Source organism: Neoarius graeffei, chromosome 8 (genome assembly GCF_027579695.1).
Source record: "Neoarius graeffei isolate fNeoGra1 chromosome 8, fNeoGra1.pri, whole genome shotgun sequence".
Taxonomy (NCBI): domain Eukaryota; kingdom Metazoa; phylum Chordata; class Actinopteri; order Siluriformes; family Ariidae; genus Neoarius; species Neoarius graeffei.
In genome coordinates, this window is record NC_083576.1 from 82,653,568 (window position 1) to 82,667,753 (window position 14,186).

Below are 14,186 nucleotides of genomic sequence, written 5' to 3' on the forward strand. Positions count from 1 at the left end.
GAAGCTTTGGGATTGAATCATAGATTTCAATAGCAGGAATCAGTGAATCAATGAATCAAAGAGTCAACTTTTTTCTAAATCGACTCCCAGGACCTTTAATATGAGCTGAAAGCGAGATGACGCTTTAATAGGCCTCGCGTGCACGTTAAGCCCTGATTTGTTCAATTCGGACCAATCCGATTCAAAATAAACAGCCAATATTTCCTATCTCACTATCTGAATCACTCGGATGCTCGATTCAATCCGTTTGCTGTGTTTGATTGAAATGAATCATTTTCTTTTCATTGTGCATGCAATTGACTCCGAAGCTATGGGGTTGAATCATAGATTTCAATGCCTGGAATCAGTGAATCAATAAATCAAAGAGTCGACTTTTTTTTTTTTTTAAATCGACTCCCAGGACCTTTGATATGACCTGAAAGCAAGACGACGACTTGACAGACAAATCCTGCATGTTAAGCCCTGATTTGTTCAATTTCATCCAATCCGATTCCAAACTAGAAAAGCACTCGGAGAGCGCAGACCTCCGCCAAGAATCCTTTAAAAAAAATCCGGGATCCAGAAGGTGATCTGGATCACCGCCAAAATTTAATGGATTGTTACTTGTGCCCTGTCACACCTCTGGAAAAAATTTCAGAGCAATCCGTTCATTACTTTTTCTGTAATGTTGCTAACAGACAAACCAACCAACCAACAAACCAACGCTACCGAAAACATAACCTCCTTGGCGGAGGTAATAAAGACCAATATCCACTGACTCACTAACTGAATCACTCAGATCCTCAATTCACTTTCTTTGTCATATTTATGTTAAGAGAATCATTTCCAGTGTGTGGAATTGACTCTGAATCTTTGGGATTGATTCTTAGTTTTGTGCATGCAATTGACTCTGGAGCTTTGGGATTGAATCATAAATTTCAATGCCTGGAATCAGTGAATCAATGAATCAAAGAGTCGACTTTTTAATTTTTTTTTAAATCGACTCCCAGGATCTTTGATATGAGCTGAAAGCAAAAAGAAAAAAAAATTACTCTCTGTCGTGTTTACGTAAATAGAATCATTTCCGGTGTGTGGAATTGACTCTGAATCTTTGGGATTGATTCTTAGTTTTGTTCATGCAATCGACTCCAAAGCTTTGGGGTTGACTCATAGATTTCAATGCCTGGAATCAGTGAATCAATGAATCAAAGAGTCAACTTTTTTCTAAATCGACTCCCAGGACCTTTAATATGAGCTGAAAGCAAGATGACGCTTTAATAGGCCTCGCGTGCACGTTAAGCCCTGATTTGTTCAATTCGGACCAATCCGATTCAAAATAAACAGCCAATATTTTCTACCTCACTATCTGAATCACTTGGATCCTCGATTCAATCCGTTTGCTGTGTTTGATTAAAATGAATCATTTTCTTTTCATTGTGCATGCAATTGACTCCGAAGCTTTGGGGCTGAATCATAGATTTCAATGCCTGGAATCAGTGAATCAATGAATCAAAGAGTCGACTTTTTAATTTTTTTTAAATCGACTCCCAGGATCTTTGATATGAGCTGAAAGCAAAAAGAAAAAAAAATTACTCTCTGTCGTGTTTACGTAAATAGAATCATTTCCGGTGTGTGGAATTGACTCTGAATCTTTGGGATTGATTCTTAGTTTTGTTCATGCAATCGACTCCAAAGCTTTGGGGTTGACTCACAGATTTCAATGCCGGGAATCAGTGAATCAATGAATCAAAAGAGTCATGTTTTTTCTAAATCGACTCCGAGGACCTTTAATATGAGCTGAAAGCGAGATGACGCTTTAATAGGCCTCGCGTCCACGTTAAGCCGTGATTTGTTCAATTCAGACCAATCCGATTCAAAATAAACAGCCAATATTTCCTCTCTCACTATCTGAATCACTCGGATCCTCGATTCAATCAGTTTGTTGTGTTTGCTTGAGGTGAATTATTTTCTTTTCATTGTGCATGCAATCGACTCTGAAGCTTTGGGGTTGACTCATAGATTTCAATGCCTGGAATCAGTGAATCAAAGAGTCGACTTTTTTTTTTTTAAATCGACCCCCAGGACCTTTGATATGAACTGAAAGCAAAAAGAAAAAAAAAAATGACTCTCTCACTATGTGAATCACTCAGATCCTTAATTCAATCAGTTTGCCTTGTTTACTTGAGGCGAATCATTTTCCACGCATGCAATTGACTCCGAAGCTTTGGGGTTGACTCATGCTTGGAATCAGTGAATCAGAGAGTTGATTCTTTTTTTAATCGACTTCCAGCCCTTAAAATTTCCTTCCGAACTATTTTTATAATCGAATTTTACCGATATTGTCGATTAGTTGTGGGTTTTGCCTTGCGATATCCCAAGGCACAGGTAGTCGCAATCATCGTTTAATTTCCAAGTGAAACTGTGATGTGTACGAGCTCTCGATCATAAGCGTCGACGCGTTTCTCTTCTACTGGACCTACATGGAGTCCTTCATACTGAATCAAATATGATAACAACTCACTTTCTCCGGTGAATATTTCCAGCATGAAATGAGGCAAAATGATTCATTTCCTCAGTTATTATTATTACGATTATTATTATTATTATTACCCCCAGCTCGATCCAAAGAGAGCAATCTTGTGCAATTTGGTGTCGAAGTGAGCAGAGGCGGCCTTATGGCTGGAAAGGACGTTCATACGTCTCATAATCTCAGCGGTCACTAATCGGCGCCATCAGGCTAACAGTCCCGTCAGATTTCATTAGCCTCGTGCTAAACCCTCAGAGGAGTTTCAGGAACGGACCAAAAAACAAACAGACGAAGAAAAAAAAAATGCTGAGAAGATCGAAGGATTGACTGTCGTGGATTAAGAGGCGCTTCTATATGCAAGCGAGGAGACAGAAAAGGGTTTCCTCGTACAGACAAGCGGAGGCGAGAAGACCGGGCTTTCCTGTCACCACCACCTGAGTGTTTGCTGAGTAATATGCATGCTTGACGAAGCAGCGTCCGGGCATCGAGCCAAAGTCTATCTGATGAATAAAAAGGGGCTTTTCAGACATTAAACATCAGATACCCAAGATAAACACAGTTTCTCATCTCGTAGATGATTCCTGCCTTTAATAAATTAAACGGCTTCATAAATTATCCTCCTATAACACACAGGTACATCTCATTCTGTTTCTTCGCTCCAGCAATAAAGAATACGGAACAATGGCGCTCTATTGGCGTGGGCTCACCGAAACAAGGCAAAGCTTCATCCAAGAATCATACACCTTCAGCCTACAGACCGGTACGAACACAAAACACAACACAACAGCGTTACGTTTGGGTTCTTAAACTTCGTCCTGCCGGGAGGCCAGGAACAACATTACATTCCCTTCCAGAATGTTCAGCATCTGTTAGAAATTACAGCCCCTTTACGTTCCACAGAACTATCCGACAGTATAGAGCAGATATATAATGGGACCGAATGTCGTACAATATCGCGTTTCTCAGCCGCCGTGACATCAGCTCTGCGAGCAGGCCATCAGTATAGACCTAATAATAGCTGCAGTTGCTTTGGAAACCACTGGGATTGGAATTAAACTCGATAGCTTTAGTATAGCTGAGTGTAAAAGATGATAAATAGCTTTACACCGCAGCGCTGATGAATTCTCAAGCCTGATTGGCTAGAAGGTGATGATGAAGTAAGGGATATTATTCTATCCACGTTCACTGGATATGAGCAATCGTGTGCTCTGATTGGCTACTCTACTACCAGGATATCAGCTCATATACTGTGAGTAGAGCTAAAAAAATGGCGGTGCGTGTTGCTGAAGCAGCCGAGGACAAAATAAAAACTACTCGAATTAAACAAAACCCCAAAAAATAAAGCAACAAAATATGGAATAATAGTATTTCATGGTAAGAACATCTCATCTCATCTCATTATCTCTAGCCGCTTTATCCTGTTCTACAGGGTCGCAGGCGAGCTGGAGCCTATCCCAGCTGACTACGGGTGAAAGGCGGGGTACACCCTGGACAAGTCGCCAGGTCATCACAGGGCTGACACATAGACACAGACAACCATTCACACTCACATTCACACCTACGCTCAATTTAGAGTCACCAGTTAACCTAACCTGCATGTCTTTGGACTGTGGGGGAAACCGGAGCACCCGGAGGAAACCCACGCAGACACGGGGAGAACATGCAAACTCCGCACAGAAAGGCCCTCGCCGGCCACGGGGCTCGAACCCGGACCTTCTTGCTGTGAGGCGACAGCGCTAACCACTACACCACCGTGCCGCCCTTTTCAAGAATTATTATTATTATTATTATTATTGCATTTTTCACAAATTGCTCCTGTCATTTCGCCAGTTTGTTTACATTCTAAGCGGAAATGATTTTGTCGGACATATCTGTGAAGATGGGCGGCACGGTGGTGTAGTGGTTAGCGCTGTCGCCTCACAGCAAGAAGGTCCTGGGTTCGAGCCCCAGGGCCGGCGAGGGCCTTTCTGTGTGGAGTTTGCATGTTCTCCCCGTGTCCGTGTGGGTTTCCTCCGGGTGCTCCGGTTTCCCCCACAGTCCAAAGACATGCAGGTTAGGTTAACTGGTGACTCTAAATTGAGTGTAGGTGTGAATGTGAGTGTGAATGGTTGTCTGTGTCTATGTGTCAGCCCTGTGATGACCTGGCGACTTGTCCAGGGTGTACCCCGCCTTTCGCCTGTAGTCAGCTGGGATAGGCTCCAGCTTGCTTGCGACCCTGTAGAAGGATAAAGCGGCTACAGATAATGAGATGAGATATCTGTGAAGATACTCAGTCATCCAGGTACATAGTAATCTGTGGTTGGTAGAAGAGAGCAACTGGACTTGCTTGAAAAGTCTTGAAGACGTTTCGCCTCTCATCCGAAAGGCTTCCTCAGTTCTGTCTGACTAAAGGGAGTATCCAGTATTTATCCTCTCATGGATCATCATAGAATCCGAATCAGAATGCTGATGGCTGCATTGTAGGTGGCTGATAAAAGAGGTCATAGACCCCCACCTCTGTTCAGTGATGGTCGTTCCAGGTTGACAAAAATGAACGATCCTCTCTGGCTAAGATGTCTGCCAGTTTTCTGGACGTCCTCTCATACTCCCGCACCAGTCGAAGGGAACTCATACCAAAGTGCGTAGAAACATATCTGTGAAGATTCTCAGTCATCCAGGTACATAGTAATCTGTGGTTGGTAGAAGAGAGCAACTGGACTTGCTTGAAAAGTCTTGAAGACGTTTCGCCTCTCATCCGAAAGGCATGAATTCCCTTCGACTGGTGCGGGAGTATGAGAGGACTTCCAGAAAACTGGCAGACATCTTAGCCAGAGAGGATCGTTCATTTTTGTCAACCTGGAACGACCATCACTGAACAGAGGTGGGGGTCTATGACCTCTTTTAATCAGCCACCTACAGTACAATGCAGCCATCAGCATTCTGATTCGTATTCTATGATGATCCATGAGAGGATAAATACTGGATACTCCCTTTAGTCAGACAGAACTGAGGAAGCCTTTCGGATGAGAGGCGAAACGTCTTCAAGACTTTTCAAGCAAGTCCAGTTGCTCTCTTCTACCAACCACAGATTTTGTCGGACGTTTTGTATAAAGTTTGTATTTGTCGAATTTGCAAAAAATAAAAACAAAAATGCTCCGTTTCTCAAAATCCAGTGAATGTGGATAGAATAAAACAGTTATTCCACTCAATCTCGTCGTACATGGCTTATAGGTAACTCGGTGCTACGCGCCTCGTCAGCTATCAGCTCATGTACGACTCGATTTCATTGAATAATCTATATAATAAGCGGCAAAGTTTGTTTGTTTGTCTTGAGCTAACGTCACCATTTCTCGACGGATTTTCAACAACTTTGGCAAGTAGGTCCAGGGATGACCCGGAATTTTGCAGATATAAACAAAATTCACGGCCAGGCCCCAGGGAGGTCCCTGAGGGGCATAACATCCACCTACCCCCTTCCTCCCTCAATGCCTTTCACGTTACATTTGTCAACACAAACTCTCGACAGATCTTCACTAAACTTGGCATGTAGCTACAGGAGATAGCCACAATTTGGCAGAACTCAGAAATTCCATATTTGGGCCCCAGGGGGCGGATGTTTGGATTTTTGTTTGCCTTGGATTAACATCACCATTTCTCGATGGATCTTCACCAAATTTGACATGGAAGTCTGGGGGCAACCCAGAATTTTGCAAAACCCGAGCAACGCCCAGGTACCCTGCTCGTTGTTAAATATACAGCGAGACAGTCATTATCGTAGATTATTATATGGCACGAGCTACTTCTGGTAAAATCATGCGCTCCGATTGGTTCCTTGGCCGGCAGTATTTTCCCGTAATACCTGAGGTCGATTACGAACTCTCTTTCCAATGCGCTGGCTTTTAATGTTGCAAAAAACAAACAAAAACAACAACAAAAAAAGATGAACCGGAAATCAAAACAGAATCAAAAACAGCCAAAAGACAAACAAGAGTCAGCGAGTTATTCAAAAAATTTTCGAACATCGTTCAGAAAGCGAATTTTATTACCCCGAAGAGGCTGCACGGGGACGCGAATAAGAAAGTCATGATGAAGACTACACCTTTGTTGACAATGAAAACGGTGCCGGAAACCGCTAGCCGTTTATTCTGCACGTGCGACTCAACTATGTAACAAATATGACGTGACTGAAAGCAGCGTCACGCCTCGTTATAATGACTGTCTGTTTTACTCTGGCAAATAAAATAAGCCAAATAATAAACTCTTTATTAACTTCACTTGTTCGGTCTGTATGGGAAAATATCAGACCTCGATCTTTCTGAACTGTCAAGACCTCGGTCTGAAACTCTCGAGACTGTTGTGCGTGAAAACCCCAGGAGGAGATCAGCGGTTTCTGAAATACTCAAACCAGTCCATCTGAAATACTCAAACCAACACCCATGCCCCAGTGAAAGAAAGCCACACTTTGAGATCACGATTTTTCCCATTCTGATGTTTCAATGACGTGAACATTACTTAACTCAAGCTCTTGATTTCTATCTGCATGAGTTTATGCACGGGTGTGCCTAATAAAGTGGCCGGTGAGTGTTTAAAAAAAAAAAAGAGAAATAAAAAATGGCTCACATTGGTAAACCGCTGTAGTATAAACGGAATAAAATACTTCAGGATGAGGTGTTGTTGGAAAAATGACTAGATAGATACTGTGGCTAAAGTCACAGTGATTTGCGCTAGATCAGGGCTTTTCAAAGTGTGGGGCGCGCCTCCCCTAGGGGGCGCCAGAGTTCTTCGGGGGGGCGCAACGTGAGGAAAAATAAACCAGAATAAGTTACTATTGCGGATATTTAGCGAACTTCAGCTAGCCTTTACCAGAGACAAAATGGATCGATTTTTAGTACCTAAAGCTACAGTGAGTGAGGAGACAGAGTCTGGGCCAAGCAACAAAAGAAGGAAGTATGACCACGATTATTTAAAGTTTGGATTTTCATGGACTGGATCTGAAGATGCTCCACTGCCACAGTGTGTTGTCTGCCAAGAGGTGCTAGCTAACGATGCTATGAGATGTTTAAAATGTGTAAAGCAAGATGTTTTGAAAAAAAAAAAAGCACAGATGTTTAAAATGTGTAAAACAAGATGTTTTGAAAAAAAAGATGTTTTAAAAAGCACAGATGTTTAAAATGTGTAAAAAATATGTTTTAAAAAGCACAGATGTTTAAAATGTGTAAAGAGGTTTTAAAAAAGCACAGATGTTTAAAATGTGTAAAAAAAGAGGTTTTAAAAAAGCACAGATGTTTAAAATGTGTAAAAAAAGAGGTTTTAAAAAAGCACAGATGTTTAAAATGTGTAAAAAAGAGGTTTTAAAAAAGCACGTTTAAAATGTGTAAAAAAGATGTTTTAAAAAAGCACAGATGTTTAAAATGTGTAAAAAAGAGGTTTTAAAAAGCACAATGTTTAAAATGTGTAAAAAAAAGGTTTTAAAAAAGCACAGATGTTTAAAATGTGTAAAAAAAAAAAGAGGTTTTAAAAAAGCACAGATGTTTAAAATGTGTAAAAAAAAAGAGGTTTTAAAAGCACAGATGTTTAAAATGTGTAAAAAAAAAGCTGTTTTAAAAAGCACAGATGTTTAAAATGTGTAAAAAAGAGGTTTCAAAAAAGCACAGATGTTTAAAATGTGTAAGAGGTTTCAAAAAAGCACAGATGTTTAAAATGTGTAAAAAAAGAGGTTTTAAAAAAGCACAGATGTTTAAAATGTGTAAAATAAGATGTTTTAAAAAGCACAGATGTTTAAAATGTGTAAAAAAAGAGGTTTTAAAAAAGCACAGATGTTTAAAATGTGTAAAATAAGATGTTTTAAAAGCACAGATGTTTAAAATGTGTAAAAAAAGAGGTTTTAAAAAAGCACAGATGTTTAAAATGTGTAAAAAAGAGGTTTTAAAAAAGCACAGATGTTTAAAATGTGTACAAAAAAAGAGGTTTTAAAAAAGCACAGATGTTTAAAATGTGTAAAAAAAGAGGTTTTAAAAAAGCACAGATGTTTAAAATGTGTAAAAAAAGATGTTTTAAAAAAGCACAGATGTTTAAAATGTGTAAAAAAAGATGTTTTTAAAAAGCACAGATGTTTAAAATGTGTAAAAAAAAGATGTTTTTAAAAAGCACAGATGTTTAAAATGTGTAAAAAAAAAGAGGTTTTAAAAAAGCACAGATGTTTAAAATGTGTAAAAAAAAAGAGGTTTTAAAAAAGCACAGATGTTTAAAATGTGTAAAAAAAGATGTTTTTAAAAAGCACAGATGTTTAAAATGTGTAAAAAAAGATGTTTTTAAAAAGCACAGATGTTTAAAATGTGTAAAAAAGATGTTTTAAAAAGCACAGATGTTTAAAATGTGTAAAAAAAGAGGTTTCAAAAAAGCACAGATGTTTAAAATGTGTAAAAGAGGTTTCAAAAAAGCACAGGTGTTTAAAATGTGTAAAAAAGAGGTTTTAAAAAAGCACAGATGTTTAAAATGTGTAAAATAAGATGTTTTAAAAAGCACAGATGTTTAAAATGTGTAAAAAAAAGAGGTTTTAAAAAAAGCACAGATGTTTAAAATGTGTAAAAAAGATGTTTTATAAAAAGCACAGATGTTTAAAATGTGTAAAAAAAAAGAGGTTTTAAAAAGCACAGATGTTTAAAATGTGTAAAAGAGGTTTCAAAAAAGCACAGATGTTTAAAATGTGTAAAAAAAGAGGTTTTAAAAAAGCACAGATGTTTAAAATGTGTAAAATTAGATGTTTTAAAAAGCACAGATGTTTAAAATGTGTAAAAAAAGAGGTTTTAAAAAAGCACAGATGTTTAAAATGTGTAAAATAAGATGTTTTAAAAAGCACAGATGTTTAAAATGTGTAAAAAAAAGAGGTTTTAAAAAAGCACAGATGTTTAAAATGTGTAAAAAAGAGGTTTTAAAAAAGCACAGATGTTTAAAATGTGTAAAAAAAAAGAGGTTTTAAAAAAGCACAGATGTTTAAAATGTGTAAAAAAAAAGAGGTTTTAAAAAAGCACAGATGTTTAAAATGTGTAAAAAAAAGAGGTTTTAAAAAAGCACAGATGTTTAAAATGTGTAAAAAAAGATGTTTTAAAAAAGCACAGATGTTTAAAATGTGTAAAAAAAAGATGTTTTTAAAAAGCACAGATGTTTAAAATGTGTAAAAAAGATGTTTTAAAAAGCACAGATGTTTAAAATGTGTAAAAAAAGAGGTTTCAAAAAAGCACAGATGTTTAAAATGTGTAAAAGAGGTTTCAAAAAAGCACAGGTGTTTAAAATGTGTAAAAAAGAGGTTTTAAAAAAGCACAGATGTTTAAAATGTGTAAAATAAGATGTTTTAAAAAGCACAAATGTTTAAAATGTGTAAAAAAAAGAGGTTTTAAAAAAAGCACAGATGTTTAAAATGTGTAAAAAAGATGTTTTATAAAAAGCACAGATGTTTAAAATGTGTAAAAAAAGATGTTTTAAAAAAGCACAGATGTTTAAAATGTGTAAAAAAAAAGAGGTTTTAAAAAGCACAGATGTTTAAAATGTGTAAAAGAAAAAAATAAAAATGTGTACAACAACCATTTTTTAAAATATGGATGGAACATTAAGTATAGCAACAACAAAAATTGTAAGGGGGGGGGGCGCTGTTGTTTATTTGCTCTCTGAGGGGGGGCTGACTCTCCCACACTTTGAAAACCCCTGTGCTAGATCTTACAAACCGGGTCATGTGATCACCGTACCCTGTAGATCCGGAATGGTAAGAGATCGAGAATGACGCTTAGTGAGGAAAAAAAGCCCGATTTTCATTCATCATTCCAGTTTGGTGATCCAGATCAGCACCAAAAGTCATAGCAACATAATCCAGCCCAGACGTATTCTTCATGTGAAATTTGGTGACGACTGACTGGATGAAAACTGAGGGAGAACAAGATCAACTGTAAGCTACTGCTCACTATTATTATTATTTTTTACATAGAACAACTAATGAATTTATCTCCACGTGGCCCGAAATTCTCCACTATTTTGTCCTGCTTCACCATGACCCGATTCAAGATATTCCATCATGCATCACCCATCACGTGGTGGGCTTTCCCCGTTTGCGTAAGGCATTGTGGGATACAAATTTGAAACGGGAGAGAAAAATGGAGGACGTGAGCGTGCGAATGAAACGTGAAAGACCGACTACAGTAACGGAAAGAAAGCGAGAAGAAAAGACGTTATGTTCTATACGAAGGAAAGGAAACGCAGGACCAAACTAATAAATATCGGCGCTCAGCGAGCACCTCGGTGTGATCAGCTGTTCGTTTAGCGACGGAATGATGTAAACCTGCGCATGCACACACACACACACACACACGGACTTCCTCTGTCTGCTTGACTGCGTGATGCGAGTGATTTCATGCACATTATTTGCTTTAATCCCCTCAAATTAAATCACTTCCCAGCCACAGAACAGAACGGCCTGATACTTCATGAGATATTACAGAAATAAACAAACATACACTACCGTTCAAAAGTTTGGGGTCACTTTGAAATGTCCTTATTTTTGAAAGAAAAGCACTGTTCTTTTCAATGAAGATCACTTTAAACTAATCAGAAATCCACTCTATACATTGCTAATGTGGTAAATGACTATTCTAGCTGCAAATGTCTGGTTTTTGGTGCAATATCTCCATAGGTGTATAGAGGCCCATTTCCAGCAACTCTCACTCCAGTGTTCTAATGGTACAATGTGTTTGCTCATTGCCTCAGAAGGCTAATGGATGATTAGAAAACCCTTGTACAATCATGTTAGCACAGCTGAAAACCGTTGAGCTCTTTAGAGAAGCTATAAAACTGACCTTCCTTTGAGAAGATTGAGTTTCTGGAGCATCACATTTGTGGGGTCGATTAAATGCTCAAAATGGCCAGAAAAATGTCTCGACTATATTTTCTATTCATTTTACAACTTATGGTGGGAAATAAAAGTGTGACTTTTCATGGAAAACACAAAATTGTCTGGGTGACCCCAAACTTTTGAACGGTAGTGTATATCAAATCACAACGACCACATTTCAGAGGGAACTCGATTTCACTGATTGTATGAAACTGAAAGGCCGGCTCGCTTTAATCGAATCCTTTGAGACGTTATTTATCTGTTTACTTTTTGTTGCACTTACATACAACATGGCACTGAAGTGGAAATTCTGCCCTTGATTTTTTTTTTTTTTTAGTTACTGTTCCCCCTTTTTGACTAATGGGTTCTTGAACCGGTTCCGTTCAGGATTCGTTGAAACTTGGTGCCTGTTGGAGAACCGCTGCACGTTTTCACCAGTTTTGAGCGTAACCGCTGTAATCAAGGATGCGTCATGAACGGAAGGTGTTGCACGATGCACAACGGGAGCAAACGGTTGCAGCAAGACGGCGGATCACACTCACTGTGAGATTTTGTTGTGTTATTACGGATATTTGTTTTCGGCCCATTTTTTTCTGAAGGTGTATCCTTTTCCGCTGCTTCTTCTCCAAACTACTGACACGCCCAATGATGTCATCACCATTTGCACTGGGGGAAAAAAAACGGATATATTTTGGTTCCAGTTGGGAACCGACTTTTCAGGTTTCAAACCAAACAAGATCGACTGTGAGCTCCTGCTCACTTACGTATCCCTCCCGCTCTCGCTTATATCAGAACGCAAGCGATCGAAGGAACAGGACGCTTATTATGAATGTTGACGTCAACAAATAATGAACCCTGAAACAAGTAAGTAAAGAGCAGCGTCTCTCCCCAGGGATTTCAAACAGCATCCTGGGAAACTGTCGTTCTGAAACAGCATTTTACTTCTTGAAATGGCGTCAAAACCCACTCGATATGTTTCGCAAATACGTTCAGTCGGTAAACAGGAAGTCGATGTGCGACAGACCTGAAAACGGTAAACACGGTATAGAACCCCAAGCTGAAGCTGGGTACCAAACATCAAGCAGTTGTGATTTGGAATTGCTGAGAAAAGTGTTATGAAAATTTTGTAAAATCCACCCTACGTGTTTCGTAAATACATTCAGCCGGTAAACAGGAAGTCGATGTGTGACAGACCTGAAAATGGTCTACACGGTATAGAACCCCAAGCATCCTGGTAAACTTGGTACCAAGTGTATCTGTGAAGATACTCAGGCCCAATCCCAATTCTAATTTCTACCCCTACCCCTCCCCCTCCCCCTTCCCCTTGGCCCTTCCCCTTGAAACTGAGCTACAAGGGATAGGGCTTGAAATTCAACCCTTACGTATTGGGATAGCCCTTCAACGATCGCATACGTCATCGCGTACCTCCGTCAGCGTTTACGTTAGCAAAACGCGACCAAATGCGTCATTGGCTGCGACCAGCCGCTACAGTCAGAGCCAGAACCAGAAATCTCTGCTGGCAGGGTGTGATTTGTTAACTAACACCACTGAATGGGATATCTTTGGCGCTTCGTGCACCACATCCGACAGAATGAGGTGTCAGAACACTCATGTAAACAATAAAAGCGAGAATAACAGAACAAAACGTACACAGTCAAGCAACCGAAAACAATACTCACTCCCAAAGCTTTTTAGCAGCAGCTTGGATTTCAGAAATCGCTGCTCATTCTCAGCTCGAAAGCAAATCAAGCGGCGTGTTTCCTCTGGATAACAACTTAAAACACGTAAATAATGGAGAAAATACATTTATGACAATCTTTCGCCGCGGGAACCGCCATCTTTCTGAAATCCGCATGAAATCTCGCTGAAATCCGCATGGCATTGTGGGAAATCACTCAAACCCCTTCGTTCGGAGTCAGCTCCAGGAAAATCTCCGTTTGGAGGGGTACAGAAGCCCTACCCCTTCCCCTACCCCTCCGCGTTAACTGGGATTGGGATACCCCTACCCCTTCACGTGAACACGCAAAATGGAGGGGAAGGGCCAAGGGGTTGGTCCAAGGGGTGAAATGGGATTCGGCCTCAGTCATCCAGGTACATAGCAATCTGTGGTTGGTAGAAGAGAGCAACTGGACTTGCTTGAAGATTCTTGAAAACGTTTCGCCTCTCATCCGAAAGGCTTCCTCAGTTCTTTCTGACTAAAGGGAGTATCCGGTATTCATCCTCTCATGGATCATCATAGAATCCGAATCAGAATGCTGATGGCTGCATTGTAGGTGGCTGATAAAAGAGGCCATAGACCCCCACCTCTGTTCATTGATGGTCGTTCCAGGTTGACAAAAATGAAATGATGAGAGGCGAAACGTCTTCAAGAATCTTCAAGCAAGTCCAGTTGCTCTCTCCTACCAACCACAGATTACTACTGTATGTACCTGGATGACTGAGAATCTTCACAGATATGTTTCTACGCACTTTGGGATGAGTTCCCTTCGACTGGTGTGGGAGTATGAGAGGACTTCCAGAAAACTGGCAGACATCTTAGCCAGAGAGGATCGTTCATTTTTGTCAACCTGGAACGGCCATCACTGAACAGAGGTGGGGGTCTAAAGCCCTATTCGCACGGGATTAGTATTACCTGTGAACTTCTGGCGATTTGTAATAATTGCAGAGAACGTCTGAGATGTTAGTCCCGTGCGAATGCGCCATGTCTGTAATTTGTAAAGTAATAATTCCACTGCAAATTACCTACTATATTTTGTCAAACACAGACGTCCAGTGACAATACTAGTCCCGTGCGAATACGCATGTCCGTGTTTGTTATTGTAA